Source organism: Astatotilapia calliptera, chromosome 5 (assembly GCF_964374335.1).
Source record: "Astatotilapia calliptera chromosome 5, fAstCal68.1, whole genome shotgun sequence".
NCBI classification, from domain to species: domain Eukaryota; kingdom Metazoa; phylum Chordata; class Actinopteri; order Cichliformes; family Cichlidae; genus Astatotilapia; species Astatotilapia calliptera.
In genome coordinates this window covers 24,363,597-24,382,778 of record NC_137426.1, presented here as the reverse complement: position 1 = coordinate 24,382,778, position 19,182 = coordinate 24,363,597, and the positions used below count along the sequence as shown (strand labels likewise).

Genomic DNA, 19,182 nt, shown 5'->3' with positions numbered 1-19,182 from the left:
GTGTCTCAGAATGGCAGCTGTAGTGCAGTTTGGCCAGCTGTAGACCTGACTGGTGATTAGAATGCAATTTTTGAGCACTTTCCATTGCAAAACGTGCCGAAATAGCTCAGCTGGGAGAGCGTTAGACTGAAGATCTAAAGGACCCTAGTTCGATCCTGGGTTTCGGCAAAGCTATTTTGGTCACCATCTAGGGCTTGGTAGTTTTGTTGGTAGGACTTCATTATACGGCCTACAACTACGTGGATCATTGCCATCAAATGAGAAAACAAACACAGATGGTGCAGCTTTCAAACGTCCATCAAGTGGAGGTGGAATTTGAAGAAGGTCCTCCTTCAGAAGCTCCCAGGCCTCACCCATTATACCATTGACTTACCTAGGGCTTTGTAGGTTGGGTGATCACACGTCATAATACAGCCTAGCGATGTTTCCCCTAGAATCAAATCCTTCCCTTGGCTCTTGTCTGAAATGACCATTTAATAATATCTAACTGCAAATCCTCACCAGTACCTACAGTAAAATGAGAGGATAAGAGATCACGTTTTTACAGAAAAGAAAGACAATATGTGTCCCAGAGGACAAACACGTGACTCTTGTTACCTGGGTAGCTCAGATGGAAGAGCATCAGACTTTTAATCTGAGGGTCCAGGGTTCAAGTCCCTGTCCAGGTGTCTCCTTTGGATCCTTGCCATTCCATGGCTTTACCTAACAAGCTCAGTTGTTCTTGATAGTTCTGTGACCTCATTGTCATCTTTAGCAAAGTCCATAGACTGCAGGTGGGATGACGATATGGGATTTGTGGATATCAGGGACAGAGGCCTCTTTCAGATAATCCCACCGTACAAGCTCTGTAAAGAATCTTTTAATGCCCCTCGGTCCAACTCACCGCCAGTTGGTTCTCAGCTCAGCTCCTTTGCGAAACCCGGTGTCTAAGACATGCCAATCTCACCAAATCCGCCCTGGGTTTCTCGACACGTTACACTTTCACTTTTTTTCTGTCTTACTTTGGGTGGGACAACATTTAAGAGAGCAAAGTTCATCACAGTTCACTGTTAAATCCAAAGCTTAAAAGTTCACTTCACATTGATCCAGTGTCTCAGAATGGCAGCTGTAGTGCAGTTTGGCCAGCTGTAGACCTGACTGGTGATTAGAATGCAATTTTTGAGCACTTTCCATTGCAAAACGTGCCGAAATAGCTCAGCTGGGAGAGCGTTAGACTGAAGATCTAAAGGACCCTAGTTCGATCCTGGGTTTCGGCAAAGCTATTTTGGTCACCATCTAGGGCTTGGTAGTTTTGTTGGTAGGACTTCATTATACGGCCTACAACTACGTGGATCATTGCCATCAAATGAGAAAACAAACACAGATGGTGCAGCTTTCAAACGTCCATCAAGTGGAGGTGGAATTTGAAGAAGGTCCTCCTTCAGAAGCTCCCAGGCCTCACCCATTATACCATTGACTTACCTAGGGCTTTGTAGGTTGGGTGATCACACGTCATAATACAGCCTAGCGATGTTTCCCCTAGAATCAAATCCTTCCCTTGGCTCTTGTCTGAAATGACCATTTAATAATATCTAACTGCAAATCCTCACCAGTACCTACAGTAAAATGAGAGGATAAGAGATCACGTTTTTACAGAAAAGAAAGACAATATGTGTCCCAGAGGACAAACACGTGACTCTTGTTACCTGGGTAGCTCAGATGGAAGAGCATCAGACTTTTAATCTGAGGGTCCAGGGTTCAAGTCCCTGTCCAGGTGTCTCCTTTGGATCCTTGCCATTCCATGGCTTTACCTAACAAGCTCAGTTGTTCTTGATAGTTCTGTGACCTCATTGTCATCTTTAGCAAAGTCCATAGACTGCAGGTGGGATGACGATATGGGATTTGTGGATATCAGGGACAGAGGCCTCTTTCAGATAATCCCACCGTACAAGCTCTGTAAAGAATCTTTTCCTGCCCCTCGGTCCAACTCACCGCCAGTTGGTTCTCAGCTCAGCTCCTTTGCGAAACCCGGTGTCTAAGACATGCCAATCTCACCAAATCCGCCCTGGGTTTCTCGACACGTTACACTTTCACTTTTTTTCTGTCTTACTTTGGGTGGGACAACATTTAAGAGAGCAAAGTTCATCACAGTTCACTGTTAAATCCAAAGCTTAAAAGTTCACTTCACATTGATCCAGTGTCTCAGAATGGCAGCTGTAGTGCAGTTTGGCCAGCTGTAGACCTGACTGGTGATTAGAATGCAATTTTTGAGCACTTTCCATTGCAAAACGTGCCGAAATAGCTCAGCTGGGAGAGCGTTAGACTGAAGATCTAAAGGACCCTAGTTCGATCCTGGGTTTCGGCAAAGCTATTTTGGTCACCATCTAGGGCTTGGTAGTTTTGTTGGTAGGACTTCATTATACGGCCTACAACTACGTGGATCATTGCCATCAAATGAGAAAACAAACACAGATGGTGCAGCTTGCAAACATCCATCAAGTGGAGGTGGAATTTGAAGAAGGTCCTCCTTCAGAAGCTCCCAGGCCTCACCCATTATACCATTGACTTACCTAGGGCTTGGTAGGTTGGGTGATCACACGTCATAATACAGCCTAGCGATGTTTCCCCTAGAATCAAATCCTTCCCTTGGCTCTTGTCTGAAATGACCATTTAATAATATCTAACTGCAAATCCTCACCAGTACCTACAGTAAAATAAGAGGATAAGAGATCACGTTTTTACAGAAAAGAAAGACAATATGTGTCCCAGAGGACAAACACGTGACTCTTGTTACCTGGGTAGCTCAGATGGAAGAGCATCAGACTTTTAATCTGAGGGTCCAGGGTTCAAGTCCCTGTCCAGGTGTCTCCTTTGGATCCTTGCCCTTCCATGGCTTTACCTAACAAGCTCAGTTGTTCTTGATAGTTCTGTGACCTCATTGTCATCTTTAGCAAAGTCCATAGACTGCAGGTGGGATGACGATATGGGATTTGTGGATATCAGGGACAGAGGCCTCTTTCAGATAATCCCACCGTACAAGCTCTGTAAAGAATCTTTTCCTGCCCCTCGGTCCAACTCACCGCCAGTTGGTTCTCAGCTCAGCTCCTTTGCGAAACCCGGTGTCTAAGACATGCCAATCTCACCAAATCCGCCCTGGGTTTCTCGACACGTTACACTTTCACTTTTTTTCTGTCTTACTTTAAGAGAGCAACGTTCATCACAGTTCACTGTTAAATCCAAAGCTTAAAAGTTCACTTCACATTGATCCAGTGTCTCAGAATGGCAGCTGTAGTGGAGTTTGGCCAGCTGTAGACCTGACTGGTGATTAGAATGCAATTTTTGAGCACTTTCCATTGCAAAACGTGCCGAAATAGCTCAGCTGGGAGAGCGTTAGACTGAAGATCTAAAGGACCCTAGTTCGATCCTGGGTTTCGGCAAAGCTATTTTGGTCACCATCTAGGGCTTGGTAGTTTTGTTGGTAGGACTTCATTATACGGCCTACAACTACGTGGATCATTGCCATCAAATGAGAAAACAAACACAGATGGTGCAGCTTTCAAACGTCCATCAAGTGGAGGTGGAATTTGAAGAAGGTCCTCCTTCAGAAGCTCCCAGGCCTCACCCATTATACCATTGACTTACCTAGGGCTTTGTAGGTTGGGTGATCACACGTCATAATACAGCCTAGCGATGTTTCCCCTAGAATCAAATCCTTCCCTTGGCTCTTGTCTGAAATGACCATTTAATAATATCTAACTGCAAATCCTCACCAGTACCTACAGTAAAATGAGAGGATAAGAGATCACGTTTTTACAGAAAAGAAAGACAATATGTGTCCCAGAGGACAAACACGTGACTCTTGTTACCTGGGTAGCTCAGATGGAAGAGCATCAGACTTTTAATCTGAGGGTCCAGGGTTCAAGTCCCTGTCCAGGTGTCTCCTTTGGATCCTTGCCATTCCATGGCTTTACCTAACAAGCTCAGTTGTTCTTGATAGTTCTGTGACCTCATTGTCATCTTTAGCAAAGTCCATAGACTGCAGGTGGGATGACGATATGGGATTTGTGGATATCAGGGACAGAGGCCTCTTTCAGATAATCCCACCGTACAAGCTCTGTAAAGAATCTTTTCCTGCCCCTCGGTCCAACTCACCGCCAGTTGGTTCTCAGCTCAGCTCCTTTGCGAAACCCGGTGTCTAAGACATGCCAATCTCACCAAATCCGCCCTGGGTTTCTCGACACGTTACACTTTCACTTTTTTTCTGTCTTACTTTGGGTGGGACAACATTTAAGAGAGCAAAGTTCATCACAGTTCACTGTTAAATCCAAAGCTTAAAAGTTCACTTCACATTGATCCAGTGTCTCAGAATGGCAGCTGTAGTGCAGTTTGGCCAGCTGTAGACCTGACTGGTGATTAGAATGCAATTTTTGAGCACTTTCCATTGCAAAACGTGCCGAAATAGCTCAGCTGGGAGAGCGTTAGACTGAAGATCTAAAGGACCCTAGTTCGATCCTGGGTTTCGGCAAAGCTATTTTGGTCACCATCTAGGGCTTGGTAGTTTTGTTGGTAGGACTTCATTATACGGCCTACAACTACGTGGATCATTGCCATCAAATGAGAAAACAAACACAGATGGTGCAGCTTGCAAACATCCATCAAGTGGAGGTGGAATTTGAAGAAGGTCCTCCTTCAGAAGCTCCCAGGCCTCACCCATTATACCATTGACTTACCTAGGGCTTGGTAGGTTGGGTGATCACACGTCATAATACAGCCTAGCGATGTTTCCCCTAGAATCAAATCCTTCCCTTGGCTCTTGTCTGAAATGACCATTTAATAATATCTAACTGCAAATCCTCACCAGTACCTACAGTAAAATAAGAGGATAAGAGATCACGTTTTTACAGAAAAGAAAGACAATATGTGTCCCAGAGGACAAACACGTGACTCTTGTTACCTGGGTAGCTCAGATGGAAGAGCATCAGACTTTTAATCTGAGGGTCCAGGGTTCAAGTCCCTGTCCAGGTGTCTCCTTTGGATCCTTGCCCTTCCATGGCTTTACCTAACAAGCTCAGTTGTTCTTGATAGTTCTGTGACCTCATTGTCATCTTTAGCAAAGTCCATAGACTGCAGGTGGGATGACGATATGGGATTTGTGGATATCAGGGACAGAGGCCTCTTTCAGATAATCCCACCGTACAAGCTCTGTAAAGAATCTTTTCCTGCCCCTCGGTCCAACTCACCGCCAGTTGGTTCTCAGCTCAGCTCCTTTGCGAAACCCGGTGTCTAAGACATGCCAATCTCACCAAATCCGCCCTGGGTTTCTCGACACGTTACACTTTCACTTTTTTTCTGTCTTACTTTGGGTGGGACAACATTTAAGAGAGCAAAGTTCATCACAGTTCACTGTTAAATCCAAAGCTTAAAAGTTCACTTCACATTGATCCAGTGTCTCAGAATGGCAGCTGTAGTGCAGTTTGGCCAGCTGTAGACCTGACTGGTGATTAGAATGCAATTTTTGAGCACTTTCCATTGCAAAACGTGCCGAAATAGCTCAGCTGGGAGAGCGTTAGACTGAAGATCTAAAGGACCCTAGTTCGATCCTGGGTTTCGGCAAAGCTATTTTGGTCACCATCTAGGGCTTGGTAGTTTTGTTGGTAGGACTTCATTATACGGCCTACAACTACGTGGATCATTGCCATCAAATGAGAAAACAAACACAGATGGTGCAGCTTGCAAACATCCATCAAGTGGAGGTGGAATTTGAAGAAGGTCCTCCTTCAGAAGCTCCCAGGCCTCACCCATTATACCATTGACTTACCTAGGGCTTGGTAGGTTGGGTGATCACACGTCATAATACAGCCTAGCGATGTTTCCCCTAGAATCAAATCCTTCCCTTGGCTCTTGTCTGAAATGACCATTTAATAATATCTAACTGCAAATCCTCACCAGTACCTACAGTAAAATAAGAGGATAAGAGATCACGTTTTTACAGAAAAGAAAGACAATATGTGTCCCAGAGGACAAACACGTGACTCTTGTTACCTGGGTAGCTCAGATGGAAGAGCATCAGACTTTTAATCTGAGGGTCCAGGGTTCAAGTCCCTGTCCAGGTGTCTCCTTTGGATCCTTGCCCTTCCATGGCTTTACCTAACAAGCTCAGTTGTTCTTGATAGTTCTGTGACCTCATTGTCATCTTTAGCAAAGTCCATAGACTGCAGGTGGGATGACGATATGGGATTTGTGGATATCAGGGACAGAGGCCTCTTTCAGATAATCCCACCGTACAAGCTCTGTAAAGAATCTTTTCCTGCCCCTCGGTCCAACTCACCGCCAGTTGGTTCTCAGCTCAGCTCCTTTGCGAAACCCGGTGTCTAAGACATGCCAATCTCACCAAATCCGCCCTGGGTTTCTCGACACGTTACACTTTCACTTTTTTTCTGTCTTACTTTAAGAGAGCAACTTTGCTCTTTAAGAGAGCAAAGTTCATCACAGTTCACTGTTAAATCCAAAGCTTAAAAGTTCACTTCACATTGATCCAGTGTCTCAGAATGGCAGCTGTAGTGCAGTTTGGCCAGCTGTAGACCTGACTGGTGATTAGAATGCAATTTTTGAGCACTTTCCATTGCAAAACGTGCCGAAATAGCTCAGCTGGGAGAGCGTTAGACTGAAGATCTAAAGGACCCTAGTTCGATCCTGGGTTTCGGCAAAGCTATTTTGGTCACCATCTAGGGCTTGGTAGTTTTGTTGGTAGGACTTCATTATACGACCTACAACTACGTGGATCATTGCCATCAAATGAGAAAACAAACACAGATGGTGCAGCTTGCAAACATCCATCAAGTGGAGGTGGAATTTGAAGAAGGTCCTCCTTCAGAAGCTCCCAGGCCTCACCCATTATACCATTGACTTACCTAGGGCTTGGTAGGTTGGGTGATCACACGTCATAATACAGCCTAGCGATGTTTCCCCTAGAATCAAATCCTTCCCTTGGCTCTTGTCTGAAATGACCATTTAATAATATCTAACTGCAAATCCTCACCAGTACCTACAGTAAAATAAGAGGATAAGAGATCACGTTTTTACAGAAAAGAAAGACAATATGTGTCCCAGAGGACAAACACGTGACTCTTGTTACCTGGGTAGCTCAGATGGAAGAGCATCAGACTTTTAATCTGAGGGTCCAGGGTTCAAGTCCCTGTCCAGGTGTCTCCTTTGGATCCTTGCCCTTCCATGGCTTTACCTAACAAGCTCAGTTGTTCTTGATAGTTCTGTGACCTCATTGTCATCTTTAGCAAAGTCCATAGACTGCAGGTGGGATGACGATATGGGATTTGTGGATATCAGGGACAGAGGCCTCTTTCAGATAATCCCACCGTACAAGCTCTGTAAAGAATCTTTTCCTGCCCCTCGGTCCAACTCACCGCCAGTTGGTTCTCAGCTCAGCTCCTTTGCGAAACCCGGTGTCTAAGACATGCCAATCTCACCAAATCCGCCCTGGGTTTCTCGACACGTTACACTTTCACTTTTTTTCTGTCTTACTTTGGGTGGGACAACATTTAAGAGAGCAAAGTTCATCACAGTTCACTGTTAAATCCAAAGCTTAAAAGTTCACTTCACATTGATCCAGTGTCTCAGAATGGCAGCTGTAGTGCAGTTTGGCCAGCTGTAGACCTGACTGGTGATTAGAATGCAATTTTTGAGCACTTTCCATTGCAAAACGTGCCGAAATAGCTCAGCTGGGAGAGCGTTAGACTGAAGATCTAAAGGACCCTAGTTCGATCCTGGGTTTCAGCAAAGCTATTTTGGTCACCATCTAGGGCTTGGTAGTTTTGTTGGTAGGACTTCATTATACGGCCTACAACTACGTGGATCATTGCCATCAAATGAGAAAACAAACACAGATGGTGCAGCTTGCAAACATCCATCAAGTGGAGGTGGAATTTGAAGAAGGTCCTCCTTCAGAAGCTCCCAGGCCTCACCCATTATACCATTGACTTACCTAGGGCTTGGTAGGTTGGGTGATCACACGTCATAATACAGCCTAGCGATGTTTCCCCTAGAATCAAATCCTTCCCTTGGCTCTTGTCTGAAATGACCATTTAATAATATCTAACTGCAAATCCTCACCAGTACCTACAGTAAAATAAGAGGATAAGAGATCACGTTTTTACAGAAAAGAAAGACAATATGTGTCCCAGAGGACAAACACGTGACTCTTGTTACCTGGGTAGCTCAGATGGAAGAGCATCAGACTTTTAATCTGAGGGTCCAGGGTTCAAGTCCCTGTCCAGGTGTCTCCTTTGGATCCTTGCCCTTCCATGGCTTTACCTAACAAGCTCAGTTGTTCTTGATAGTTCTGTGACCTCATTGTCATCTTTAGCAAAGTCCATAGACTAAAGGTGGGATGACGATATGGGATTTGTGGATATCAGGGACAGAGGCCTCTTTCAGATAATCCCACCGTACAAGCTCTGTAAAGAATCTTTTCCTGCCCCTCGGTCCAACTCACCGCCAGTTGGTTCTCAGCTCAGCTCCTTTGCGAAACCCGGTGTCTAAGACATGCCAATCTCACCAAATCCGCCCTGGGTTTCTCGACACGTTACACTTTCACTTTTTTTCTGTCTTACTTTAAGAGAGCAACTTTGCTCTTTAAGAGAGCAAAGTTCATCACAGTTCACTGTTAAATCCAAAGCTTAAAAGTTCACTTCACATTGATCCAGTGTCTCAGAATGGCAGCTGTAGTGCAGTTTGGCCAGCTGTAGACCTGACTGGTGATTAGAATGCAATTTTTGAGCACTTTCCATTGCAAAACGTGCCGAAATAGCTCAGCTGGGAGAGCGTTAGACTGAAGATCTAAAGGACCCTAGTTCGATCCTGGGTTTCGGCAAAGCTATTTTGGTCACCATCTAGGGCTTGGTAGGTTTGTTGGTAGGACTTCATTATACGACCTACAACTACGTGGATCATTGCCATCAAATGAGAAAACAAACACAGATGGTGCAGCTTTCAAACGTCCATCAAGTGGAGGTGGAATTTGAAGAAGGTCCTCCTTCAGAAGCTCCCAGGCCTCACCCATTATACCATTGACTTACCTAGGGCTTTGTAGGTTGGGTGATCACACGTCATAATACAGCCTAGCGATGTTTCCCCTAGAATCAAATCCTTCCCTTGGCTCTTGTCTGAAATGACCATTTAATAATATCTAACTGCAAATCCTCACCAGTACCTACAGTAAAATGAGAGGATAAGAGATCACGTTTTTACAGAAAAGAAAGACAATATGTGTCCCAGAGGACAAACACGTGACTCTTGTTACCTGGGTAGCTCAGATGGAAGAGCATCAGACTTTTAATCTGAGGGTCCAGGGTTCAAGTCCCTGTCCAGGTGTCTCCTTTGGATCCTTGCCATTCCATGGCTTTACCTAACAAGCTCAGTTGTTCTTGATAGTTCTGTGACCTCATTGTCATCTTTAGCAAAGTCCATAGACTGCAGGTGGGATGACGATATGGGATTTGTGGATATCAGGGACAGAGGCCTCTTTCAGATAATCCCACCGTACAAGCTCTGTAAAGAATCTTTTCCTGCCCCTCGGTCCAACTCACCGCCAGTTGGTTCTCAGCTCAGCTCCTTTGCGAAACCCGGTGTCTAAGACATGCCAATCTCACCAAATCCGCCCTGGGTTTCTCGACACGTTACACTTTCACTTTTTTTCTGTCTTACTTTGGGTGGGACAACATTTAAGAGAGCAAAGTTCATCACAGTTCACTGTTAAATCCAAAGCTTAAAAGTTCACTTCACATTGATCCAGTGTCTCAGAATGGCAGCTGTAGTGCAGTTTGGCCAGCTGTAGACCTGACTGGTGATTAGAATGCAATTTTTGAGCACTTTCCATTGCAAAACGTGCCGAAATAGCTCAGCTGGGAGAGCGTTAGACTGAAGATCTAAAGGACCCTAGTTCGATCCTGGGTTTCGGCAAAGCTATTTTGGTCACCATCTAGGGCTTGGTAGTTTTGTTGGTAGGACTTCATTATACGGCCTACAACTACGTGGATCATTGCCATCAAATGAGAAAACAAACACAGATGGTGCAGCTTGCAAACATCCATCAAGTGGAGGTGGAATTTGAAGAAGGTCCTCCTTCAGAAGCTCCCAGGCCTCACCCATTATACCATTGACTTACCTAGGGCTTGGTAGGTTGGGTGATCACACGTCATAATACAGCCTAGCGATGTTTCCCCTAGAATCAAATCCTTCCCTTGGCTCTTGTCTGAAATGACCATTTAATAATATCTAACTGCAAATCCTCACCAGTACCTACAGTAAAATAAGAGGATAAGAGATCACGTTTTTACAGAAAAGAAAGACAATATGTGTCCCAGAGGACAAACGCGTGACTCTTGTTACCTGGGTAGCTCAGATGGAAGAGCATCAGACTTTTAATCTGAGGGTCCAGGGTTCAAGTCCCTGTCCAGGTGTCTCCTTTGGATCCTTGCCCTTCCATGGCTTTACCTAACAAGCTCAGTTGTTCTTGATAGTTCTGTGACCTCATTGTCATCTTTAGCAAAGTCCATAGACTGCAGGTGGGATGACGATATGGGATTTGTGGATATCAGGGACAGAGGCCTCTTTCAGATAATCCCACCGTACAAGCTCTGTAAAGAATCTTTTCCTGCCCCTCGGTCCAACTCACCGCCAGTTGGTTCTCAGCTCAGCTCCTTTGCGAAACCCGGTGTCTAAGACATGCCAATCTCACCAAATCCGCCCTGGGTTTCTCGACACGTTACACTTTCACTTTTTTTCTGTCTTACTTTGGGTGGGACAACATTTAAGAGAGCAAAGTTCATCACAGTTCACTGTTAAATCCAAAGCTTAAAAGTTCACTTCACATTGATCCAGTGTCTCAGAATGGCAGCTGTAGTGCAGTTTGGCCAGCTGTAGACCTGACTGGTGATTAGAATGCAATGTTTGAGCACTTTCCATTGCAAAACGTGCCGAAATAGCTCAGCTGGGAGAGCGTTAGACTGAAGATCTAAAGGACCCTAGTTCGATCCTGGGTTTCGGCAAAGCTATTTTGGTCACCATCTAGGGCTTGGTAGTTTTGTTGGTAGGACTTCATTATACGGCCTACAACTACGTGGATCATTGCCATCAAATGAGAAAACAAACACAGATGGTGCAGCTTGCAAACATCCATCAAGTGGAGGTGGAATTTGAAGAAGGTCCTCCTTCAGAAGCTCCCAGGCCTCACCCATTATACCATTGACTTACCTAGGGCTTGGTAGGTTGGGTGATCACACGTCATAATACAGCCTAGCGATGTTTCCCCTAGAATCAAATCCTTCCCTTGGCTCTTGTCTGAAATGACCATTTAATAATATCTAACTGCAAATCCTCACCAGTACCTACAGTAAAATAAGAGGATAAGAGATCACGTTTTTACAGAAAAGAAAGACAATATGTGTCCCAGAGGACAAACACGTGACTCTTGTTACCTGGGTAGCTCAGATGGAAGAGCATCAGACTTTTAATCTGAGGGTCCAGGGTTCAAGTCCCTGTCCAGGTGTCTCCTTTGGATCCTTGCCCTTCCATGGCTTTACCTAACAAGCTCAGTTGTTCTTGATAGTTCTGTGACCTCATTGTCATCTTTAGCAAAGTCCATAGACTGCAGGTGGGATGACGATATGGGATTTGTGGATATCAGGGACAGAGGCCTCTTTCAGATAATCCCACCGTACAAGCTCTGTAAAGAATCTTTTCCTGCCCCTCGGTCCAACTCACCGCCAGTTGGTTCTCAGCTCAGCTCCTTTGCGAAACCCGGTGTCTAAGACATGCCAATCTCACCAAATCCGCCCTGGGTTTCTCGACACGTTACACTTTCACTTTTTTTCTGTCTTACTTTAAGAGAGCAACTTTGCTCTTTAAGAGAGCAAAGTTCATCACAGTTCACTGTTAAATCCAAAGCTTAAAAGTTCACTTCACATTGATCCAGTGTCTCAGAATGGCAGCTGTAGTGCAGTTTGGCCAGCTGTAGACCTGACTGGTGATTAGAATGCAATTTTTGAGCACTTTCCATTGCAAAACGTGCCGAAATAGCTCAGCTGGGAGAGCGTTAGACTGAAGATCTAAAGGACCCTAGTTCGATCCTGGGTTTCGGCAAAGCTATTTTGGTCACCATCTAGGGCTTGGTAGTTTTGTTGGTAGGACTTCATTATACGGCCTACAACTACGTGGATCATTGCCATCAAATGAGAAAACAAACACAGATGGTGCAGCTTGCAAACATCCATCAAGTGGAGGTGGAATTTGAAGAAGGTCCTCCTTCAGAAGCTCCCAGGCCTCACCCATTATACCATTGACTTACCTAGGGCTTGGTAGGTTGGGTGATCACACGTCATAATACAGCCTAGCGATGTTTCCCCTAGAATCAAATCCTTCCCTTGGCTCTTGTCTGAAATGACCATTTAATAATATCTAACTGCAAATCCTCACCAGTACCTACAGTAAAATAAGAGGATAAGAGATCACGTTTTTACAGAAAAGAAAGACAATATGTGTCCCAGAGGACAAACACGTGACTCTTGTTACCTGGGTAGCTCAGATGGAAGAGCATCAGACTTTTAATCTGAGGGTCCAGGGTTCAAGTCCCTGTCCAGGTGTCTCCTTTGGATCCTTGCCCTTCCATGGCTTTACCTAACAAGCTCAGTTGTTCTTGATAGTTCTGTGACCTCATTGTCATCTTTAGCAAAGTCCATAGACTGCAGGTGGGATGACGATATGGGATTTGTGGATATCAGGGACAGAGGCCTCTTTCAGATAATCCCACCGTACAAGCTCTGTAAAGAATCTTTTCCTGCCCCTCGGTCCAACTCACCGCCAGTTGGTTCTCAGCTCAGCTCCTTTGCGAAACCCGGTGTCTAAGACATGCCAATCTCACCAAATCCGCCCTGGGTTTCTCGACACGTTACACTTTCACTTTTTTTCTGTCTTACTTTGGGTGGGACAACATTTAAGAGAGCAAAGTTCATCACAGTTCACTGTTAAATCCAAAGCTTAAAAGTTCACTTCACATTGATCCAGTGTCTCAGAATGGCAGCTGTAGTGCAGTTTGGCCAGCTGTAGACCTGACTGGTGATTAGAATGCAATTTTTGAGCACTTTCCATTGCAAAACGTGCCGAAATAGCTCAGCTGGGAGAGCGTTAGACTGAAGATCTAAAGGACCCTAGTTCGATCCTGGGTTTCGGCAAAGCTATTTTGGTCACCATCTAGGGCTTGGTAGTTTTGTTGGTAGGACTTCATTATACGGCCTACAACTACGTGGATCATTGCCATCAAATGAGAAAACAAACACAGATGGTGCAGCTTGCAAACATCCATCAAGTGGAGGTGGAATTTGAAGAAGGTCCTCCTTCAGAAGCTCCCAGGCCTCACCCATTATACCATTGACTTACCTAGGGCTTGGTAGGTTGGGTGATCACACGTCATAATACAGCCTAGCGATGTTTCCCCTAGAATCAAATCCTTCCCTTGGCTCTTGTCTGAAATGACCATTTAATAATATCTAACTGCAAATCCTCACCAGTACCTACAGTAAAATAAGAGGATAAGAGATCACGTTTTTACAGAAAAGAAAGACAATATGTGTCCCAGAGGACAAACGCGTGACTCTTGTTACCTGGGTAGCTCAGATGGAAGAGCATCAGACTTTTAATCTGAGGGTCCAGGGTTCAAGTCCCTGTCCAGGTGTCTCCTTTGGATCCTTGCCCTTCCATGGCTTTACCTAACAAGCTCAGTTGTTCTTGATAGTTCTGTGACCTCATTGTCATCTTTAGCAAAGTCCATAGACTGCAGGTGGGATGACGATATGGGATTTGTGGATATCAGGGACAGAGGCCTCTTTCAGATAATCCCACCGTACAAGCTCTGTAAAGAATCTTTTCCTGCCCCTCGGTCCAACTCACCGCCAGTTGGTTCTCAGCTCAGCTCCTTTGCGAAACCCGGTGTCTAAGACATGCCAATCTCACCAAATCCGCCCTGGGTTTCTCGACACGTTACACTTTCACTTTTTTTCTGTCTTACTTTGGGTGGGACAACATTTAAGAGAGCAAAGTTCATCACAGTTCACTGTTAAATCCAAAGCTTAAAAGTTCACTTCACATTGATCCAGTGTCTCAGAATGGCAGCTGTAGTGCAGTTTGGCCAGCTGTAGACCTGACTGGTGATTAGAATGCAATTTTTGAGCACTTTCCATTGCAAAACGTGCCGAAATAGCTCAGCTGGGAGAGCGTTAGACTGAAGATCTAAAGGACCCTAGTTCGATCCTGGGTTTCGGCAAAGCTATTTTGGTCACCATCTAGGGCTTGGTAGTTTTGTTGGTAGGACTTCATTATACGGCCTACAACTACGTGGATCATTGCCATCAAATGAGAAAACAAACACAGATGGTGCAGCTTGCAAACATCCATCAAGTGGAGGTGGAATTTGAAGAAGGTCCTCCTTCAGAAGCTCCCAGGCCTCACCCATTATACCATTGACTTACCTAGGGCTTGGTAGGTTGGGTGATCACACGTCATAATACAGCCTAGCGATGTTTCCCCTAGAATCAAATCCTTCCCTTGGCTCTTGTCTGAAATGACCATTTAATAATATCTAACTGCAAATCCTCACCAGTACCTACAGTAAAATAAGAGGATAAGAGATCACGTTTTTACAGAAAAGAAAGACAATATGTGTCCCAGAGGACAAACGCGTGACTCTTGTTACCTGGGTAGCTCAGATGGAAGAGCATCAGACTTTTAATCTGAGGGTCCAGGGTTCAAGTCCCTGTCCAGGTGTCTCCTTTGGATCCTTGCCCTTCCATGGCTTTACCTAACAAGCTCAGTTGTTCTTGATAGTTCTGTGACCTCATTGTCATCTTTAGCAAAGTCCATAGACTGCAGGTGGGATGACGATATGGGATTTGTGGATATCAGGGACAGAGGCCTCTTTCAGATAATCCCACCGTACAAGCTCTGTAAAGAATCTTTTCCTGCCCCTCGGTCCAACTCACCGCCAGTTGGTTCTCAGCTCAGCTCCTTTGCGAAACCCGGTGTCTAAGACATGCCAATCTCACCAAATCCGCCCTGGGTTTCTCGACACGTTACACTTTCACTTTTTTTCTGTCTTACTTTGGGTGGGACAACATTTAAGAGAGCAAAGTTCATCACAGTTCACTGTTAAATCCAAAGCTTAAAAGTTCACTTCACATTGATCCAGTGTCTCAGAATGGCAGCTGTAGTGCAGTTTGGCCAGCTGTAGACCTGACTGGTGATTAGAATGCAATGTTTGAGCACTTTCCATTGCAAAACGTGCCGAAATAGCTCAGCTGGGAGAGCGTTAGACTGAAGATCTAAAGGACCCTAGTTCGATCCTGGGTTTCGGCAAAGCTATTTTGGTCACCATCTAGGGCTTGGTAGTTTTGTTGGTAGGACTTCATTATACGGCCTACAACTACGTGGATCATTGCCATCAAATGAGAAAACAAACACAGATGGTGCAGCTTGCAAACATCCATCAAGTGGAGGTGGAATTTGAAGAAGGTCCTCCTTCAGAAGCTCCCAGGCCTCACCCATTATACCATTGACTTACCTAGGGCTTGGTAGGTTGGGTGATCACACGTCATAATACAGCCTAGCGATGTTTCCCCTAGAATCAAATCCTTCCCTTGGCTCTTGTCTGAAATGACCATTTAATAATATCTAACTGCAAATCCTCACCAGTACCTACAGTAAAATAAGAGGATAAGAGATCACGTTTTTACAGAAAAGAAAGACAATATGTGTCCCAGAGGACAAACACGTGACTCTTGTTACCTGGGTAGCTCAGATGGAAGAGCATCAGACTTTTAATCTGAGGGTCCAGGGTTCAAGTCCCTGTCCAGGTGTCTCCTTTGGATCCTTGCCCTTCCATGGCTTTACCTAACAAGCTCAGTTGTTCTTGATAGTTCTGTGACCTCATTGTCATCTTTAGCAAAGTCCATAGACTGCAGGTGGGATGACGATATGGGATTTGTGGATATCAGGGACAGAGGCCTCTTTCAGATAATCCCACCGTACAAGCTCTGTAAAGAATCTTTTCCTGCCCCTCGGTCCAACTCACCGCCAGTTGGTTCTCAGCTCAGCTCCTTTGCGAAACCCGGTGTCTAAGACATGCCAATCTCACCAAATCCGCCCTGGGTTTCTCGACACGTTACACTTTCACTTTTTTTCTGTCTTACTTTAAGAGAGCAACTTTGCTCTTTAAGAGAGCAAAGTTCATCACAGTTCACTGTTAAATCCAAAGCTTAAAAGTTCACTTCACATTGATCCAGTGTCTCAGAATGGCAGCTGTAGTGCAGTTTGGCCAGCTGTAGACCTGACTGGTGATTAGAATGCAATTTTTGAGCACTTTCCATTGCAAAACGTGCCGAAATAGCTCAGCTGGGAGAGCGTTAGACTGAAGATCTAAAGGACCCTAGTTCGATCCTGGGTTTCGGCAAAGCTATTTTGGTCACCATCTAGGGCTTGGTAGTTTTGTTGGTAGGACTTCATTATACGGCCTACAACTACGTGGATCATTGCCATCAAATGAGAAAACAAACACAGATGGTGCAGCTTGCAAACATCCATCAAGTGGAGGTGGAATTTGAAGAAGGTCCTCCTTCAGAAGCTCCCAGGCCTCACCCATTATACCATTGACTTACCTAGGGCTTGGTAGGTTGGGTGATCACACGTCATAATACAGCCTAGCGATGTTTCCCCTAGAATCAAATCCTTCCCTTGGCTCTTGTCTGAAATGACCATTTAATAATATCTAACTGCAAATCCTCACCAGTACCTACAGTAAAATAAGAGGATAAGAGATCACGTTTTTACAGAAAAGAAAGACAATATGTGTCCCAGAGGACAAACACGTGACTCTTGTTACCTGGGTAGCTCAGATGGAAGAGCATCAGACTTTTAATCTGAGGGTCCAGGGTTCAAGTCCCTGTCCAGGTGTCTCCTTTGGATCCTTGCCCTTCCATGGCTTTACCTAACAAGCTCAGTTGTTCTTGATAGTTCTGTGACCTCATTGTCATCTTTAGCAAAGTCCATAGACTGCAGGTGGGATGACGATATGGGATTTGTGGATATCAGGGACAGAGGCCTCTTTCAGATAATCCCACCGTACAAGCTCTGTAAAGAATCTTTTCCTGCCCCTCGGTCCAACTCACCGCCAGTTGGTTCTCAGCTCAGCTCCTTTGCGAAACCCGGTGTCTAAGACATGCCAATCTCACCAAATCCGCCCTGGGTTTCTCGACACGTTACACTTTCACTTTTTTTCTGTCTTACTTTGGGTGGGACAACATTTAAGAGAGCAAAGTTCATCACAGTTCACTGTTAAATCCAAAGCTTAAAAGTTCACTTCACATTGATCCAGTGTCTCAGAATGGCAGCTGTAGTGCAGTTTGGCCAGCTGTAGACCTGACTGGTGATTAGAATGCAATTTTTGAGCACTTTCCATTGCAAAACGTGCCGAAATAGCTCAGCTGGGAGAGCGTTAGACTGAAGATCTAAAGGACCCTAGTTCGATCCTGGGTTTCGGCAAAGCTATTTTGGTCACCATCTAGGGCTTGGTAGTTTTGTTGGTAGGACTTCATTATACGGCCTACAACTACGTGGATCATTGCCATCAAATGAGAAAACAAACACAGATGGTGCAGCTTGCAAACATCCATCAAGTGGAGGTGGAATTTGAAGAAGGTCCTCCTTCAGAAGCTCCCAGGCCTCACCCATTATACCATTGACTTACCTAGGGCTTGGTAGGTTGGGTGATCACACGTCATAATACAGCCTAGCGATGTTTCCCCTAGAATCAAATCCTTCCCTTGGCTCTTGTCTGAAATGACCATTTAATAATATCTAACTGCAAATCCTCACCAGTACCTACAGTAAAATAAGAGGATAAGAGATCACGTTTTTACAGAAAAGAAAGACAATATGTGTCCCAGAGGACAAACGCGTGACTCTTGTTACCTGGGTAGCTCAGATGGAAGAGCATCAGACTTTTAATCTGAGGGTCCAGGGTTCAAGTCCCTGTCCAGGTGTCTCCTTTGGATCCTTGCCCTTCCATGGCTTTACCTAACAAGCTCAGTTGTTCTTGATAGTTCTGTGACCTCATTGTCATCTTTAGCAAAGTCCATAGACTGCAGGTGGGATGACGATATGGGATTTGTGGATATCAGGGACAGAGGCCTCTTTCAGATAATCCCACCGTACAAGCTCTGTAAAGAATCTTTTCCTGCCCCTCGGTCCAACTCACCGCCAGTTGGTTCTCAGCTCAGCTCCTTTGCGAAACCCGGTGTCTAAGACATGCCAATCTCACCAAATCCGCCCTGGGTTTCTCGACACGTTACACTTTCACTTTTTTTCTGTCTTACTTTAAGAGAGCAACTTTGCTCTTTAAGAGAGCAAAGTTCATCACAGTTCACTGTTAAATCCAAAGCTTAAAAGTTCACTTCACATTGATCCAGTGTCTCAGAATGGCAGCTGTAGTGCAGTTTGGCCAGCTGTAGACCTGACTGGTGATTAGAATGCAATTTTTGAGCACTTTCCATTGCAAAACGTGCCGAAATAGCTCAGCTGGGAGAGCGTTAGACTGAAGATCTAAAGGACCCTAGTTCGATCCTGGGTTTCGGCAAAGCTATTTTGGTCACCATCTAGGGCTTGGTAGTTTTGTTGGTAGGACTTCATTATACGGCCTACAACTACGTGGATCATTGCCATCAAATGAGAAAACAAACACAGATGGTGCAGCTTTCAAACGTCCATCAAGTGGAGGTGGAATTTGAAGAAGGTCCTCCTTCAGAAGCTCCCAGGCCTCACCCATTATACCATTGACTTACCTAGGGCTTTGTAGGTTGGGTGATCACACGTCATAATACAGCCTAGCGATGTTTCCACTAGAATCAAATCCTTCCCTTGGCTCTTGTCTGAAATGACCATTTAATAATATCTAACTGCAAATCCTCACCAGTACCTACAGTAAAATGAGAGGATAAGAGATCACGTTTTTACAGAAAAGAAAGACAATATGTGTCCCAGAGGACAAACACGTGACTCTTGTTACCTGGGTAGCTCAGATGGAAGAGCATCAGACTTTTAATCTGAGGGTCCAGGGTTCAAGTCCCTGTCCAGGTGTCTCCTTTG

General features: G+C 44.9%; 35 non-coding genes across 35 annotated transcripts; all 35 read left to right on the top strand.

Moving 5' to 3' along the window:
- Positions 1–95: 95 nt before the first annotated feature.
- On the top strand, positions 96–168 carry trnaf-gaa (transfer RNA phenylalanine (anticodon GAA)). Its single transcript has one exon. It is a non-coding gene; the product is annotated as a tRNA-Phe (tRNA).
- A 427-nt stretch (positions 169–595) lies between these two features.
- trnak-uuu (transfer RNA lysine (anticodon UUU)) lies at positions 596–668 on the top strand. Its single transcript has one exon. It is a non-coding gene; the product is annotated as a tRNA-Lys (tRNA).
- Positions 669–1,183: 515 nt separating this feature from the next.
- On the top strand, positions 1,184–1,256 carry trnaf-gaa (transfer RNA phenylalanine (anticodon GAA)). Its single transcript has one exon. It is a non-coding gene; the product is annotated as a tRNA-Phe (tRNA).
- Positions 1,257–1,683: 427 nt separating this feature from the next.
- On the top strand, positions 1,684–1,756 carry trnak-uuu (transfer RNA lysine (anticodon UUU)). The gene has a single exon. It is a non-coding gene; the product is annotated as a tRNA-Lys (tRNA).
- Positions 1,757–2,271: 515 nt separating this feature from the next.
- trnaf-gaa (transfer RNA phenylalanine (anticodon GAA)) lies at positions 2,272–2,344 on the top strand. Its single transcript has one exon. It is a non-coding gene; the product is annotated as a tRNA-Phe (tRNA).
- Positions 2,345–2,771: 427 nt separating this feature from the next.
- trnak-uuu (transfer RNA lysine (anticodon UUU)) lies at positions 2,772–2,844 on the top strand. Its single transcript has one exon. It is a non-coding gene; the product is annotated as a tRNA-Lys (tRNA).
- A 499-nt stretch (positions 2,845–3,343) lies between these two features.
- Positions 3,344–3,416, top strand: trnaf-gaa (transfer RNA phenylalanine (anticodon GAA)). The gene has a single exon. It is a non-coding gene; the product is annotated as a tRNA-Phe (tRNA).
- A 427-nt stretch (positions 3,417–3,843) lies between these two features.
- trnak-uuu (transfer RNA lysine (anticodon UUU)) lies at positions 3,844–3,916 on the top strand. Its single transcript has one exon. It is a non-coding gene; the product is annotated as a tRNA-Lys (tRNA).
- A 515-nt stretch (positions 3,917–4,431) lies between these two features.
- On the top strand, positions 4,432–4,504 carry trnaf-gaa (transfer RNA phenylalanine (anticodon GAA)). Its single transcript has one exon. It is a non-coding gene; the product is annotated as a tRNA-Phe (tRNA).
- A 427-nt stretch (positions 4,505–4,931) lies between these two features.
- Positions 4,932–5,004, top strand: trnak-uuu (transfer RNA lysine (anticodon UUU)). The gene has a single exon. It is a non-coding gene; the product is annotated as a tRNA-Lys (tRNA).
- A 515-nt stretch (positions 5,005–5,519) lies between these two features.
- trnaf-gaa (transfer RNA phenylalanine (anticodon GAA)) lies at positions 5,520–5,592 on the top strand. The gene has a single exon. It is a non-coding gene; the product is annotated as a tRNA-Phe (tRNA).
- Positions 5,593–6,019: 427 nt separating this feature from the next.
- trnak-uuu (transfer RNA lysine (anticodon UUU)) lies at positions 6,020–6,092 on the top strand. The gene has a single exon. It is a non-coding gene; the product is annotated as a tRNA-Lys (tRNA).
- Positions 6,093–6,612: 520 nt separating this feature from the next.
- trnaf-gaa (transfer RNA phenylalanine (anticodon GAA)) lies at positions 6,613–6,685 on the top strand. Its single transcript has one exon. It is a non-coding gene; the product is annotated as a tRNA-Phe (tRNA).
- Positions 6,686–7,112: 427 nt separating this feature from the next.
- Positions 7,113–7,185, top strand: trnak-uuu (transfer RNA lysine (anticodon UUU)). Its single transcript has one exon. It is a non-coding gene; the product is annotated as a tRNA-Lys (tRNA).
- Positions 7,186–8,200: 1,015 nt separating this feature from the next.
- Positions 8,201–8,273, top strand: trnak-uuu (transfer RNA lysine (anticodon UUU)). The gene has a single exon. It is a non-coding gene; the product is annotated as a tRNA-Lys (tRNA).
- A 520-nt stretch (positions 8,274–8,793) lies between these two features.
- On the top strand, positions 8,794–8,866 carry trnaf-gaa (transfer RNA phenylalanine (anticodon GAA)). The gene has a single exon. It is a non-coding gene; the product is annotated as a tRNA-Phe (tRNA).
- Positions 8,867–9,293: 427 nt separating this feature from the next.
- trnak-uuu (transfer RNA lysine (anticodon UUU)) lies at positions 9,294–9,366 on the top strand. The gene has a single exon. It is a non-coding gene; the product is annotated as a tRNA-Lys (tRNA).
- Positions 9,367–9,881: 515 nt separating this feature from the next.
- Positions 9,882–9,954, top strand: trnaf-gaa (transfer RNA phenylalanine (anticodon GAA)). Its single transcript has one exon. It is a non-coding gene; the product is annotated as a tRNA-Phe (tRNA).
- A 427-nt stretch (positions 9,955–10,381) lies between these two features.
- trnak-uuu (transfer RNA lysine (anticodon UUU)) lies at positions 10,382–10,454 on the top strand. The gene has a single exon. It is a non-coding gene; the product is annotated as a tRNA-Lys (tRNA).
- A 515-nt stretch (positions 10,455–10,969) lies between these two features.
- Positions 10,970–11,042, top strand: trnaf-gaa (transfer RNA phenylalanine (anticodon GAA)). Its single transcript has one exon. It is a non-coding gene; the product is annotated as a tRNA-Phe (tRNA).
- Positions 11,043–11,469: 427 nt separating this feature from the next.
- On the top strand, positions 11,470–11,542 carry trnak-uuu (transfer RNA lysine (anticodon UUU)). The gene has a single exon. It is a non-coding gene; the product is annotated as a tRNA-Lys (tRNA).
- Positions 11,543–12,062: 520 nt separating this feature from the next.
- Positions 12,063–12,135, top strand: trnaf-gaa (transfer RNA phenylalanine (anticodon GAA)). Its single transcript has one exon. It is a non-coding gene; the product is annotated as a tRNA-Phe (tRNA).
- Positions 12,136–12,562: 427 nt separating this feature from the next.
- trnak-uuu (transfer RNA lysine (anticodon UUU)) lies at positions 12,563–12,635 on the top strand. Its single transcript has one exon. It is a non-coding gene; the product is annotated as a tRNA-Lys (tRNA).
- A 515-nt stretch (positions 12,636–13,150) lies between these two features.
- trnaf-gaa (transfer RNA phenylalanine (anticodon GAA)) lies at positions 13,151–13,223 on the top strand. The gene has a single exon. It is a non-coding gene; the product is annotated as a tRNA-Phe (tRNA).
- A 427-nt stretch (positions 13,224–13,650) lies between these two features.
- trnak-uuu (transfer RNA lysine (anticodon UUU)) lies at positions 13,651–13,723 on the top strand. Its single transcript has one exon. It is a non-coding gene; the product is annotated as a tRNA-Lys (tRNA).
- Positions 13,724–14,238: 515 nt separating this feature from the next.
- trnaf-gaa (transfer RNA phenylalanine (anticodon GAA)) lies at positions 14,239–14,311 on the top strand. Its single transcript has one exon. It is a non-coding gene; the product is annotated as a tRNA-Phe (tRNA).
- Positions 14,312–14,738: 427 nt separating this feature from the next.
- On the top strand, positions 14,739–14,811 carry trnak-uuu (transfer RNA lysine (anticodon UUU)). Its single transcript has one exon. It is a non-coding gene; the product is annotated as a tRNA-Lys (tRNA).
- Positions 14,812–15,326: 515 nt separating this feature from the next.
- On the top strand, positions 15,327–15,399 carry trnaf-gaa (transfer RNA phenylalanine (anticodon GAA)). Its single transcript has one exon. It is a non-coding gene; the product is annotated as a tRNA-Phe (tRNA).
- A 427-nt stretch (positions 15,400–15,826) lies between these two features.
- trnak-uuu (transfer RNA lysine (anticodon UUU)) lies at positions 15,827–15,899 on the top strand. Its single transcript has one exon. It is a non-coding gene; the product is annotated as a tRNA-Lys (tRNA).
- A 520-nt stretch (positions 15,900–16,419) lies between these two features.
- On the top strand, positions 16,420–16,492 carry trnaf-gaa (transfer RNA phenylalanine (anticodon GAA)). Its single transcript has one exon. It is a non-coding gene; the product is annotated as a tRNA-Phe (tRNA).
- Positions 16,493–16,919: 427 nt separating this feature from the next.
- On the top strand, positions 16,920–16,992 carry trnak-uuu (transfer RNA lysine (anticodon UUU)). Its single transcript has one exon. It is a non-coding gene; the product is annotated as a tRNA-Lys (tRNA).
- A 515-nt stretch (positions 16,993–17,507) lies between these two features.
- Positions 17,508–17,580, top strand: trnaf-gaa (transfer RNA phenylalanine (anticodon GAA)). The gene has a single exon. It is a non-coding gene; the product is annotated as a tRNA-Phe (tRNA).
- A 427-nt stretch (positions 17,581–18,007) lies between these two features.
- trnak-uuu (transfer RNA lysine (anticodon UUU)) lies at positions 18,008–18,080 on the top strand. The gene has a single exon. It is a non-coding gene; the product is annotated as a tRNA-Lys (tRNA).
- Positions 18,081–18,600: 520 nt separating this feature from the next.
- On the top strand, positions 18,601–18,673 carry trnaf-gaa (transfer RNA phenylalanine (anticodon GAA)). The gene has a single exon. It is a non-coding gene; the product is annotated as a tRNA-Phe (tRNA).
- A 427-nt stretch (positions 18,674–19,100) lies between these two features.
- Positions 19,101–19,173, top strand: trnak-uuu (transfer RNA lysine (anticodon UUU)). Its single transcript has one exon. It is a non-coding gene; the product is annotated as a tRNA-Lys (tRNA).
- The last annotated feature ends 9 nt before the right edge of the window (positions 19,174–19,182 follow it).